The 14,730-nt window shown below is 32.4% G+C and overlaps 1 protein-coding gene across 1 annotated transcript in view; it reads right to left on the minus strand.

The window, feature by feature from the left end:
• Positions 1 to 10,987, minus strand: part of LOC143080445 (phosphoenolpyruvate carboxykinase [GTP]-like) — a 38,744-nt gene extending 27,757 nt beyond the window's left edge. Inside the window, exon 1 of the mRNA XM_076256292.1 lies at positions 10,891 to 10,987. The gene's annotated coding sequence lies outside the window, so the exon portion shown is untranslated. The remainder of the gene's footprint in view (positions 1 to 10,890) is intronic.
• Between the last annotated feature and the right edge of the window lie 3,743 nt (positions 10,988 to 14,730).

Here is a 14,730-nt window from a genome sequence, read left to right on the forward strand (position 1 = left end):
TGCCTAATTGGCAATCTTACCACATCTTATTCTTATAGATACCATTAGTGTATGCACATCATTGACATTAATATTATAAACAAATAATAACAGAACATATCTTAATCAATAATGTACTAGTATGGAACGCCAAAACTGTCTTGTTATGACCATTTGTCATTATATGATGTGCATTTACCTTTATATGACGTGCACTTGTCATTATATGATGTGCACTTACCTTCATATGATGTGCACTTGTCATTATATGATGTGCAAACACCTCTATATGACGTGCAAATATGCTTACATTATGTCCAAGTATCTTTATATGATGTCCAAACATCTTTATATGATGTCCAAACATCTTTATATGATGTCCAACCACACTTATATGATGTGCAAATGTACTTATATGATGTGCAAATGTACTTATATGATGTGCAAATGTCCTTATATTATGTGCAAATATACTTATATGATGTGCAAATATCCTTATATGATGTGCATTTTCCCTTATATTATGTGCAAACATCTTTATATGATGTGCAAATATCCTTTTATAATGTGCATTTTCCCTTATATTATGTGCAAACATCTTTATATGATTTGCAAATATCATTATATTATGTGCATTTTCCCTTATATTATGTGCAAACATCTTTATATGATGTGGTTGTGTCGTTATATTATGTGCTTGGAATCTTATATCATGTGGTTCGGTTAACTTCATTATATGATGTCGAAACGTCATTATATGATGTGCTTTCATCGTCGTTATGGTCAATGAACATGATTACGATTAAAATGATTACTTTCTACGTCATAACTGATTCCGATCTGCTTCTTCAGAACTGATATAACCCGGATCAAATCTTAAGTCATTTAAAAAGAGAAAAACCTTGACATGTTTGTTTCTCGATTTAAGATGAAAAAAATCACACCAAATATTGATGGAAAATTGTCAAATTATGAATATTAATCGGTGGGTCTACAATAATGAATATACGGGATCTACAATAATGAGCATACAGTTAACTTATTACATTTTAGAAATAGACCTTTTATCTTTTAAGCGAAAGTGCATTTTTAAGATAAAGTGAGACAGTGCATTTTAACAAAAATTAACGTTTCAAACATTTCGGCGAAAGATAAGATCAATTAATGCAGGAACTAGTTGAAGAATTTCCCGGCAGTGGCGAAAATATGATGAAACAAATTGTGTGGCTTCTTATTTGTTTTCTTCGGTTTGAGTAAAAGCTCCGTCTTGAAGGCCGTAATTTCAATTGACCTATAATTGTTTACTTTTTACATATTATGACTTAGATGTAGAGTTGTCTCATTGGCACTCATATCATATTTTCCTATTTCTATTCATTGCAAAAGTCACCAATGATACTCAAAGTCAGTTTTAAAAATATTTTATAACGATAGCTATCATCTCTTGCATATATAATCATACCGGTATGGATGATTGGTTGGTTAATTTGTTGATTGATAGCTTTTTAACGCCACTTTCAACACTATCATGTTATTTCGTGGTTGTGTGTTTATAGAGATGGAGAAAGCCGAAGTCCCCGGACAGAACCACCGACATTCGGTACGAAAAACTAATAATTCTATTCAATTGAGATTGGAGTCGAGCTTACCTGCCACGTGTGGGATTCGAACCCCCCCCCCCCCCAAAAAAAAAAAGGAATTAAAGGAGATATGGGATGACCTCCAACTCTGTGCATGACATTTGCTTGCATCTTTTTATTATGTTTTCATCCATTTATTGCACACTTACATGTACATGTGTATGAATGTATGCTTGACGTCCAGCGGAAAATTGATATATATATAAAAGACTATGTGGTATGATTGCCAATGAAACAACTCTCCACAAGACACCAAATGACACAGAAATTACCAACTATAGGTCACCGTACGGCTTCCAACAATGAGCAAAGCCCATACCGCATAATCAGCCGAAATGACAAATGTAAAACAATTCAAACCAGAAAACTAACGGCATAATTTATGTACAAAAAATGAACGAAGAACAAATACCGTTATGTAACACACCAACAGACGACAACCACTGAATTACAGGCTCCTGACTTGGGACAGGTGCATATTCGGACGGGAACATATTAATGTGAAATGAATATTAACCCTGTTTTGTAATAGACCGACACCCTGAGTCGGATTTTTAACATGCTACTTCGCAGAAATCCATTTCTCCTTACGGTGTTACCCAAACAGATTATTTTGATTCCGAGCAAATTTGATTTTACTCCTTAATTTAGCAGGGAAGCAGCAAATACCAATTTTAAATTCTTGGGTTTTGAACCGGCCGGAATTCGAACCTACGACCACCAACACTAGAGGCTAACATGCAACCATGAAAGCACCGCCACTAGACAGTTATACCCGTTATATAAAAGGAAAGCCATTCAGATATACAACTCCGTAAACAGGGCTAACATAATGACCATTTTTTTTTTTTTTTGGTGATTGCGGGTCAAAAGGGGGGGGGGGCATGTTTTTTTTTTGTAAATGTTTGATTCCAAGTTTCTTGAAACTTTTTTAAGATAGTTTATCTGTTTTCAGGAGGGAATCAAAATAATTGTTTCCATTGATAATGAGAGAAAAAATAAAACAATAATGAAATTAAAAAAATAACCATATTATTTTTTAAAAAGAGTTTTTACATCTAAGTCGAAAAATATGTTTATCCTGAAACAAGGAACACGTCCTCCTGCCCACACTTCATGTTTACATCACGATGACCGTGAGGGCATTCCGATGCATTGTCGCAACAGAGATTTGACATTTGTAAGTAATATATATGCACACGTACAGAACAATTGTGTTAACGCATGCGGAAGAATATCTCAAGAACATCTATGCGGGAAAAATGAATGCCTACATAAATCCAAACTATTAGAAAATCCGAATTATTACAGAAGAGTTTTCACCATGCACTTGCACTGCACTATTATTAGAATAGAAGAATAGAATGCTATAGCATCTGGACCAAAATTATGTATACATGTAACTGTTATGGTATAGAACCACTAATTCAGGTCCGGTCGGAAAAAAACATACAAGAAACTTAGAACATATTTTAAACAAAGTAGTTGCTACGCATAGCTGTATCTTTGTCAGTAGCGGGTATATTTGGTTAATTATGGTATCAAATAAAAGCTTGGGGACGTGGGACCACTGTACAAACCTTGTTGAAAGATTTACTTGAATAATAAAGAAGTATATGAAATTTTGATAGAAGGGCACATTTGACCGGTTGCTCAGATCAGACATTCCTGTTTTTGTACTATCAAACTTCAGGGAACCAGTACGCTCTAATATGTAATTAAAGGTATGTTGTTTTTTGCAGCACAAGTCAGGATAAGGTACAGTTTTAACATGAAATAACTGCCACTTTATTTGAACTTAAAACAAAGTAGCCATCAATTAATGAAATTGTAGAATTTAACATAGAAAGGGGCGTATGACATTTGCGCCGATTTTGAAAATTTTCATTCTTTCATTTGCGCCGATTTTATATTTGCTCCTAATTAGATTTACAGGTAAGTTAAAACTTGTACATGTATTGTGCTATACCACTGGTAAAATCTGGTTATAATTGTTTTTCATCCATGTTTAAGTTAATTTTGATTCATATTGTTCTGGAATTCGTTGTAACTTGATGGTCATATTGCACATTGAAACGTACCGAGAAGTAAATTTCGCAATCATCGAGGGCCATACATATCGGAAGGTCAGTGTTCTCAAACATAACTACATATCTTACTAATGTACCATTATTCTATTGTCAAAACACAGATCGATCATAACCATGTGGTAAATGTCCGAAAGACAGATGCTAAAGAACTACGGATACGGTCAACAAGGAAAAAAGTCTGGAGATGTATCTTGTAGGCCTTCTTCCACCTCCCAGTGGTGAGCAGGGGACAACAGTTACATACATGTTGTGATTGACAATTCATTACATTTGTACAAGTGGCAAATGGAAGAGGTCTATTATGATAAATGAAAAATAACATTGGACTTGGATGGACAGTTCTCTCATTGACACTCACATCTTTTTATATCTATTCACCTGTAATAAAAATCGGCGCAAATGAAAACAAAAATCGGCGCAAATGAAAGAAAAAATCGGCGCAAATGAAATGCAGATCGGCGCAAATGCAAAACGCCGATAATAAGCAATGGGGCTATGAATTAGTTGTTTTATACCTTATATACAAATATTAATTTAATATATAACATCAAACCAGAGTATACTGATTTGTATCACTACAATATAATTGTGATTACGGTGAGGTTGAAGTCCCTGTCATTTATTCATCATCCAAGCACGAACTTGTCTCAGAAAAAAATATATCTATGTAAATTAACCTCACTTTCAGGTATTTACATGTGATTTTCTTTTAGACAAGTGCGTGTGACCATTCACGAGAACTAGCGGTCATCCGATGTTCAGTTCGTCAGTCCTTTGATACTGGTTGTTCTAGTAAATATTACATCAGCCAATGAAATTCAGTTTTCACATTTTTGAAGGTGTATATAAATCCGACAAAACCGAGAATCCCAATGGTCTTAAAACAGAAAACAGAATGTAGCCTTTTCAAATCCGCGTAAGCATAGCTTGGACACACAATATCTGTAATTTAATTAGATTTGTGTCTGAATGAACATAAAAACACTGTATTTATTTTTTGTTTACTGAGGCCTGGTGGTCTCTGACAGATAGAGAGTTGTGTTTTCAGTTTTTCTAAGTAAAGATTTACGGCGGTGACTTTTAATATTTTGCGTTTATCTTTAAAACTACAGTAGATTAAAAAAAAATAATAATAGTGCAATGTATGTGAATATATTCTATGGTATATTTTAAGGTCCCATTTTGGGCAATTTTGGCTCTTATGAGTTTTGTTGCTTTATTGCCTATTATCTTGATACTTATTTATAGAGAAACCTTTTCTTAGCAAAATAGTTTTCTCGTTTGAGTTGTTTTACATTGTCATCATGGGGCCTTTTATACTGACTATGCGGTATGGGCTTGCTCATTGTTGAAGGCCTTACGGTTACCTATAGTTGTTAATTTCTGTGTCCTTTTTGTCTCTTGTGGAGAGTTGTCTCATTGGCAATCATACCACATCGTCTTTTTTTATATATTATAAGAACAGATTTAAAAATAAGTAAATTATAATTATTGTCATTTTCATCATTGGTGGTGGGGACGGGGTAGGAAAATGGGAATTCCTCTAATTTTTTTCCAAGTTATTACCGTGAAATAGAAAAACCCACAATAATTCCAGACATCAATTTTACCCCCCCCCCCCCCCCCCACTAATAAAACCCACCAGAGAACAAGTGTGGAAGTTGTTTGCGACTTGAATTTTATTTTGGCTATACCGGTTATGGTCTCATTGATATTTATCACACCTTCATTTAATATTACTAGTTTCAGATGGAACAAACTCTGCTAGAAGAAAATTAATTATTTGTTAAAAAAAATAAGGATTTAGATTTTAACAGATGAGGCTAGCGGAGCTAGACGTAAAATTGACGTCTTTCGAGTCAAAACTATTAATTTTTACGGGGGAGGGGGTAGTACGATGAGGGTATACAGGTCTTAATTTGAATTACTTTATTATTCAATATCTGACACACCATAGGTTGTGACACATAATAAATGTGGTCTAAGATTTTCAAAAGTTGAAATTGGGCAATTACCTTTTATATATTGTCCATTATCCGAAATCTTAATATATTGGTAGATTCAACACATCAAAGAACCCTAAGTATTGCTTGTTTTAAGTGCCGTTTTGGCCCCTTATTTCTAAAAAGTTTTTGTCTGGCAATAAAGTATTAACGGACAACGAACACATCGCAAAAACATTATGCTGCGTCAAATCTATAAATATAAACAATTGAATACCACCATTTTATTTTAAAAAAAAATCAAAATTAAAGGCTCCATTAATTTTTCCTATCTCCTCTTTATGGGGGTTGCAAATGACCGGTCCATTATATTAGTCATTACCCTATCAATGTCCGTTTTTTGTTCATTTTTTGTGTCTTTCTTCAGAAAAGTGATATATAAAGACAAACTTCTACAGCTAAGATGATCAGCAAAGCAAACTTTACAAATCAATAAACATACTGGAAATTCATGTATTGACTTCTTTAAAAAAAAAAGCTGCTAACGTAAGATATAAAGATATTGTCAAATATAAGCCTAGTACAATGAGCATAGAGCATGGCGTAAAAGAACCATTTCTTTAATTTAATAATTTTAACTGTATGCCCATTATTGCAGACCTCGTATGTTCATTATTGTAGACCCATTGATTAAAACTAAACTTTGCAATTCACAATTTGACAATTTTCCAATAATATCTGGTGTGATTTTTTTTTCATCTTAAATCGAGGAACAAACATGTCTAGGTTTATTTCTTTTTACATCTCAACCATTTTCCAAACGATAGCTACAGATTTGATCCGGGTTTATATTAATTCTGCAGAAGCAGATCGGAATCAGTTATGACGTTGACAGTAATCATTCTCATCGTAATCATGTTCATTGACCATAACAACGATGAAAGCACATCATATAATGACGTTTCGACATCATATAATGAAGTTAACCGAACCACATGATATAAGATTACAAGCACATAATATAATGACACAACCACATCATATAAAGATGTTTGCACATAATATAATGACACAACCACATCATATAAAGATGCTTGCACATAATATAAGGGAAAATGCTCATCATATAAGGATGTTTGCACATCATATAAGTATATTTGCACATCATATAAGTACATTTGCACATAATATAAGTATATGTGCACATCATATAAGGATATTTGCACATCACATAGGAATGTTTGCACATCATATAAGTATGTTTGCACATCATATAAGTATGTTTGCACATCATATAAGAACATTTGCACATCATATAAGTACTTATGCACATCATATAACTATATTTGCACATCATATAACTATATTTGCACATCATATAGAGATGTTTGGACATCATATATAGATACTTGCACATAATATAAGCATATTTGCACGTCATATAAAGGTGTTTGCACATCATATAATGACAAGTTTACATCATGTAAAGGTAAATGCACATCATATAATGAAAAGTGCACATCATATAAAGGTAAATGCACATCATATAATGAAAATGGCCATAACAAGACAGTTTTGGCGTTCCATATACTAGCTTAATATTTTATTATGATTCAACTTTCCCCTTATTAAACAGACAACTTTACAGATTTGTCCTTTAGGTTAGGTTATTTAAATTGAAAAGATTAGGGGGAAATGACAAAATATATTTGTTTTGTAACCTCACAAGCCAGGTGAACTAAAAGTAATATCATATGTACCAGTAATGAGATAATTTAAGTTCAATGTTATATCAAGGACAAATGATAACAACAGGATATAAGTGAAGTTGACAGTATGACATATGTTTTTACATTGCTACTACTTAAACTGTATTTTTTTCTTATTATAATAAGTTTTAAAGAGACAGTTGATATATTAAACAGTCACTAGGGTTGCTCTTCAAGTTTTATAGTTTATGACTGAACTAAAGCTTACTCATAAATGGTGGTGATCTTTCCTTTTTGTTTTCTTTTCATATGAATCAAAACTATTCACTATTAAGATTATCCTGATATTTGTAGAATAACTATTTCAATTTTCCCCTTAATATCAATCACAATTGTGAATTTTGTGTGTTTAATTCTTATAAGCTTTTAATACACGTAGTAAATATAAAAATAAGAGATGTGATATGAACCAATGAGACAACTTTGCATCAGAGACCAAAATAATCTAGAAGTATCAACTTTAGGTCACTGTATGACCTTCAACAATGATCAAAACCCATACCTCATAGCAAGTAAGCTATTAAAGACCTTGACATGAGTGACAAATGAAAAACAATTCAAAAGATAAAACTAACTCCCTGGTATATGTAATAAACAATAAACAAAAGTATGTATATGTGATACATTTTTTTACAGTAACAAACAACCACCACATACTGACTGGCTTCTGACTAGGACCAGGCCAAACAGAATGTAACAGGTAAAAAATATTTCCAAGTGCCCAAACTTTTACTTAAAGAACTGGGACAGACTCAATTGTAACAGCCCAACATAAAACAATGTTATAAAAAATAGATGAAAAAGGCTTGTCTCATCAGCTTTACACAAAGCAGCATACATTTATATATGACAGCTTCCAATGAGAGAAATGAACTTTGACAGTTTTTACTGATCTGTTGATGCTCTTTCAGTTCAAAAACTCTGAAAAAAATATCATTTAAGGCTTAACAGACTTTTAGTTTGGGACATACTAAAGAAGGTTATTGAAGAAACAATTGCTGTGAGCACAGAAATCAATCTCATAAGGTTTTTCTAACTCATGCTCATAGCCTCCACCTCTTCTTAAAGGGTATCAAAATTATAAGAACTGGAACATTATTGTAATTTTTGGTCCAATTCTTAGTCAAAATTCGCTTTTGTTACAGCAAACCCTTTAATTATGAAGGTTTTAAAAATAGGTGGTCCACAAAGTCAGGTGCTTAATGACATGATATAAAAAAAAGATTCTATTATAAGCACCCAGTGGTTTAGGACAAGTTCAGTTTGGTTACCACGTGTTACAAATGTAAGTGGATAGTGCCCAGGCTGGAATTAATCAGACTTGGACAAGTTGGTCATACAAGATATTATTTTAAATCCTTTGTTGCTATTGAAACCCTGAAATAACTTGGAAACGTTTAAAATGTCCCAGGAGGTGCATTCATTTAGTGAAGATTATTGTAAAGTTTAGAAAAGCCCCTGGTTTATGGTTTTTCAAGAGTACAAAATGGTGAGGGATGAATAACCAAACTGAATAACAAAGTCATACAAATCATGATCAATTACTTCATTCTCATGTATATAATATAAAAAACTTACTGCATATATTTGAATGTGTCAAGTGTTTTTCTAAAATATAAGTTATTAAAGTCAGGTTTTGTTATGTACAAATGTAAAGCTATCTAAATGCATAGAATACATTTGTGTTTTACATCATAAAAAATTATGTATCATCACATTCCTCCCCAAAAATAACTAATGAGGACACCATACTTTGATATTTTGACATTTATTGTGCATATGATACTACAAAGGCTTTGTACTTTCCCTATACTTATATGCTAGCTAGTATTCTTCCAAATACAGTGTAAATAGTTTAAGCTCATTTCTAGAGAAGTTGTTAAAGCAAGGACAGAGTAATAAAACAATATTCTTAATAAACAACTTATATTTGTGAGCAGCACCAGTTGATTTGACCATGCATAGTAAAACATAGGACACTATTCATAAATTTTCTCAACCAAGATCAGAAAAGTTACCAAAGTTGTTCCCCCTACTTAATAAAGTTACAAATGTTGGGAGATATAATTATCCTTTCCTAAGTGATAAGACTTAGTTCAAATATAAGTGTAAGGTCTTATCTTCTTCAGCTGAACACACTCATTGGGCTAGCTGTACTTAGGCAGCCAAAGCATTAACAAATTCAGAATAAAACAAATGTATTCTTGTTTGAATTGTTAAATGTTTACATTTTTCATTTCAGGGCCTCTTATAGCTGACTGCAATATAGGCTTTGCTCATTTTTGAAGGCAGTATGGTGTTTGGTGACCCATAGTTGTTAATTCTGTGCCATTTGGTCTCTTGTGGAGATTTGTCTCATTGGCAATCATATCTCACCTTTTTTTTTAAAGATTTTTTTAGTGTATTTGTTACAATTAATAAAATACTGAAAATTTTGAGATCCACTGAACAGAAACTTCCTTGAATCTGTCAAGCATTCAGTTTATGTCAGAGAACTGACTGATAGAATTATGTTTAGGGACTAATAATAATCTGGTAATATTATGTTTAATTAGTTATATGATGGGGTGACCACAATATAATTGGGGCAAAAAAAATTAGGAGTCAAGTTTACATTTGGACTACTCCGATTTTTAAGCCTGTTTCAATCAATTCCAAAATGTAGATCAGTTTAAAAAAAAATTTTTAAATACAACTTTTAAATAAAATCTTTATAAAAATCAGGTTATTTTTAACCATCATTTGGTCAGGAACATATATATTAAAATAGATACTGTTCCCAGATTTAGTTCAAAGGAAAAGAAATTGAAGTTTGATGCAACTTCACAGTGTTATCACTTGACCTTTTTTTATTTTTTGTTCTGTAATTATGTTTATAATAGTATAAATATTTCATATGAAGCCAGCTTACAAAAAAAATTGGGGTTAAAAATCTTTATTTCAGGTCAGGTTATAATAACATTAACCTCAATATTGTAGGTGTTACTTTAGGTGACAACTACACAGTACTGGTCCTAGAAGTAGATAAAGATCCAAATACACAATTTAACATTTCAAAACACCTGAATCAGCTGTTTCAGTCTATAACGCGTACTAATAATAGTCGCATTCACCTGGCCTTGAACTTTCCGAAGGTTATTTTATGCGCATATTATTGTTTGCAATAAAACAATAATTTTAACTTTTGAATTTCTGAAATGACAGTGCATTTTCCCCAAAACATATAATAGCACAGTAAATTTGAGTACTACTTCGTATGAATAAGTTTTAACCAAAGTAACAAAATCAGCAACATTCTCAACATTGATCTGGTAAAAAGTGCCGGTATCAACAGAATTTGCACACAAGGAAGAACTTCAACTTGCATTTGGCAATGTTTTCACTCAACTGTTTAACGTCATTTTCAAATGTAGATGATGTGCATCAATGTGAATAATCTTCTATTACAAAATTGTACAATGTGCCTTACCTGTTAGATGTATATTTTGGATGAAACAATGACCTGATGACACTTCACCGGCTTTTTCGATATGATAAATCTAGAGAGAAATGAAATGGACTCTTTTGTTAACTCCCCCTGATTTTCCCGCCATATATTGAAACTCAGAGGTGTCTTTTTCTAATGTGTTCGGTAATGATATCTTTTATTTTGTTCTCCGAATAAATCGGGAAATATATTCATCGATTTGTGACTCCGTTCTGTTAGTCTGTACGACATATTGAAGACCCAGGGAACTCGGATGAAGAACGCGACATTAAATAAAATAGTGCCCGGGTCAATATAGCTATGTGTATATATGTCTCTGATATAGCCCATTAGGTCAAAGTTTAAGGCCACTAACTATACACAGGCACTTGTCTCAGAAAAAAAAATCCTATATACAGTCAGTGTTATATTAAGGTATATAGGGAAAAAAATTCTGAAACAAGTGCCTGTGTAACTAAACAGATGTAATTTCAGTATTTAAAACCAGAGACATATATACTGAATAATACAATTATATGGTCTCTGATAAAACAATATTTTTGGTCTCTAATAAAACAAATGTTATCCTGGGGTATTTTCAGTTTCTCTTTGTTGTCCGATTAATACTGAACACTGAACTTACCGTGAGGAATATGCACGGAATATGGAAGATTCAAGGCAGAGATATTTTTAATATATACATTCATGATGTTTCTGGTGACAGAACAATTAAGACGAAAACGCTATTTTAATATATTGATTTTATAGCAAATAGGTTAAAGTCAAGGTCAACTGTTATAAAAATACAAACTTTAAAAAAAATCCGTTTCTAGATGGTAATTGAAGCACGTTTCCCTTGTTTAATTGGAATTAAGGTTGTGTTAATTGGAAGTCTAGGATGCGCGAGACACCTATACAGATTTTGGATTCGATATGTCTAAGTTTAAGGTTACTGTTGTTTAAAATAGTAACTTCTTTGATAAGTTAGTTTTCCATGAAATGTAACTTATTATTCTTTTATTTTCACCACTATATAATTGGCTGCCGGTGTGCATCAACATCCAACAGGTTAGCCTCGAGGTCAGGGAAACCTTTGCGCAATTTCGAAGTGGATCCCAAAAGGTTTTTATTCTTAATATTGAGCTCTGAATCGAGAAAGTGTTGGTTACGATTTTGGTTTCAAGTCAAAGACAAATCAAAAGTTGTATATTTTTAGGTCGATCTACAAACTCAAATGTATGTCACAAAGGCAAAAGTATAAAGACTTGCATTCTAAATTAGATTTTAAAGAATAGGTCAATAGCAGTAATTTTATGATTTTTTTTTCTTAAATCGCAATAATTCATATATTTGCCCCTGTTGAGGCTATTTCTTAACTCATATTTATTTGGGTTTTTACAGTACCTGCTTTGTATATAGTGACGTAGACCTGTTTAAGTGTTGTTTATACACCTAGCTGTCATGTAAATGTTGTCTGTACACATGTTGTTTTCGAAATTATTTCAGGACATATCTATTTTCAGTGTTGTTATTCTGTGTACCTATCTATCTGTATTGTCTGTACACCTGTTATGTTCGTGTTGTCTATACGCATGTTACACTGCTTGTCCGTCTGTCCGTCAGTCAACACGTTTTTTAAGCGCAAAACCTCCAAAAATATAGATAAAACTTGAAATGAAATTAGCACCATTGTTGTAACTAATATGAAGGTGTGCGTGTTCTGTTTTGGTGAAATTCGGCTCATTAATTTTATTTAAAAAAATCAGTCTCCGATGATTGCATCATGCAAACATGAGCAAATGGGGTATCTTGCCTCAGAGTATCTTGCTAGTTGACGTGCGGAATTTCTAGCTTTCGGTTTTATTTGTACACCTGTCGTGCTGTCTGTTATCTGTTTTCGGTATTCTTTATACACCCGTTTTGTCAATGGTGACTGTACACCTGTCATGTGAATGTTGTCAATACACATTTTTAAAGGATTGTTTTACACCTATTTTATACGTGTTGGTTTGTGCACGTGTTTTGTCGATGTTGTCTATTCCCCAGTTCTGGATGTTATCAGTGTTATTTGTATAGCTGTGTGTCAGTGTCTGTACACCTATCTTGTTATCCATGATATCTGTATACCTATGTGTCAGTGTCTGTATACTTATTTTGTTACCAGTGTTATTTGTATTTCTGTGTGTCAGTGTCTGTATACCTATATTGCTATTAGTGATAGTGTATACCTACATTGCTTTTCGTGTTATTATATACCTATCTGTCAATGTATGTATATTTATCTGTTTACCTGTGTTATTTGTATAGATGTGTGTCAGTGTATGTATACCTTTATTGCTATTAGTGATAGTGTATACCTACATTGCTTTTCGTGTTATTATATACCTATCTGTCAATGTATGTATATTTATCTGTTTACCTGTGTTATTTGTATAGATGTGTGTCAGTGTCTGTATACCTATCGTATTACCAGTGTTATTTGTATACCAATGTTTCATTGTCTGTATACATAAATTGGTACCTGTGTTATTTGTATAGCTGTGTGTCAGTGTCTGTATACCTATCTTGTTATCAGTGTTATTTTTATCAATGTGTCAGTGTCTGTATACTTATCTTCTAACCATTGTTATTTGTATATCTGTGTGTCTATATACCTTTCTTATTACCAGTGTTATTTGTATACATGTGTGTCTGTATATTTTTTTTATAACCAGTGTTATTTTAATATCTGTGTCTATATACCTTTCTTATTACCAGTGGTATTTGCATATCTGTGTGTCTGTATACCTTTTTTTTTTTATTTCCAGTGGTATTTGTATATCTGTGCGTCTGTATACCTTTTTTATTACCAGTGGTATTTGTATATCTGTGTGTCTGTATACCTTTTTTATTACCAGTGGTATTTGTATATCAGTGTGTCTGTATACCTTTTTTTATTACCAATGGTATTTGTATATCAGAGTGTCTGTATACCTTTTTTATTACCAGTGGTATTTGTATATCTGTGCGTCTGTATACCTTTTTTTTTATTACCAGTGGTATTTGTATATCTGTGTGTCTGTATACCTTTTTTATTACCAGTGGTATTTGTATATCTGTGTGTCTGTATACCTTTTTTATTACCAGTGGTATTTGTATATCTATGTGTCTGTATACCTTTTTTATTACCAGTGTTATTTGTTTATCTGTGTGTCATTGTCTTTACTTATATTCTTACCAATGATATTTGTATAGCTGTGTGTCTGTTTACCTTTTTTTTACTAGTTTTATTTGTATATCTATGTATATACTTATATTGTTATGCCTGTTATTTGTATACCTATGTGTCATTGTCTGTACATGTATCTTGTTAATAGTGCTGTTTGTATAGCTGTGTCAGTGTCTGTACACTTATCTAGGTACATGTCTTATTTGTATAGCTTCGTGTCAGTGTCTATATGCCTTTCTTATCACAAGTGTTATTTGTATACCTTTTAGTCATTCTGTCACTTATCTTGTTGCTAATGTTATTTGTATAGCTATGGTACTTGTCTGTTTACTTGTCTTATTGCCAGTGTTATTTGTATACCTATTAGTCAGATTCTGTTCACTTATCTTGTTACTAATGTTTTTTGTAATACTGTAAACGTATACTTATCTTGTTACTAGTATCATTTGTTTAGCTGTGGTCAGTGTCAGTATACTTGTCTTATTGCCAGTGTTATTTGTATGCCTTTTAGTCTGATAATGTTTACTTATCTTGTTACTAATATTATGTGTAATACTGTAAACGTATACTTATCTTGTTACTAGTGTTTTTTGTATAGCTGTGGTCAGTGTCGGTTTACTTGTCTTATTGCCAGT

Source organism: Mytilus galloprovincialis, chromosome 6 (genome assembly GCF_965363235.1).
Source record: "Mytilus galloprovincialis chromosome 6, xbMytGall1.hap1.1, whole genome shotgun sequence".
Taxonomy (NCBI): domain Eukaryota; kingdom Metazoa; phylum Mollusca; class Bivalvia; order Mytilida; family Mytilidae; genus Mytilus; species Mytilus galloprovincialis.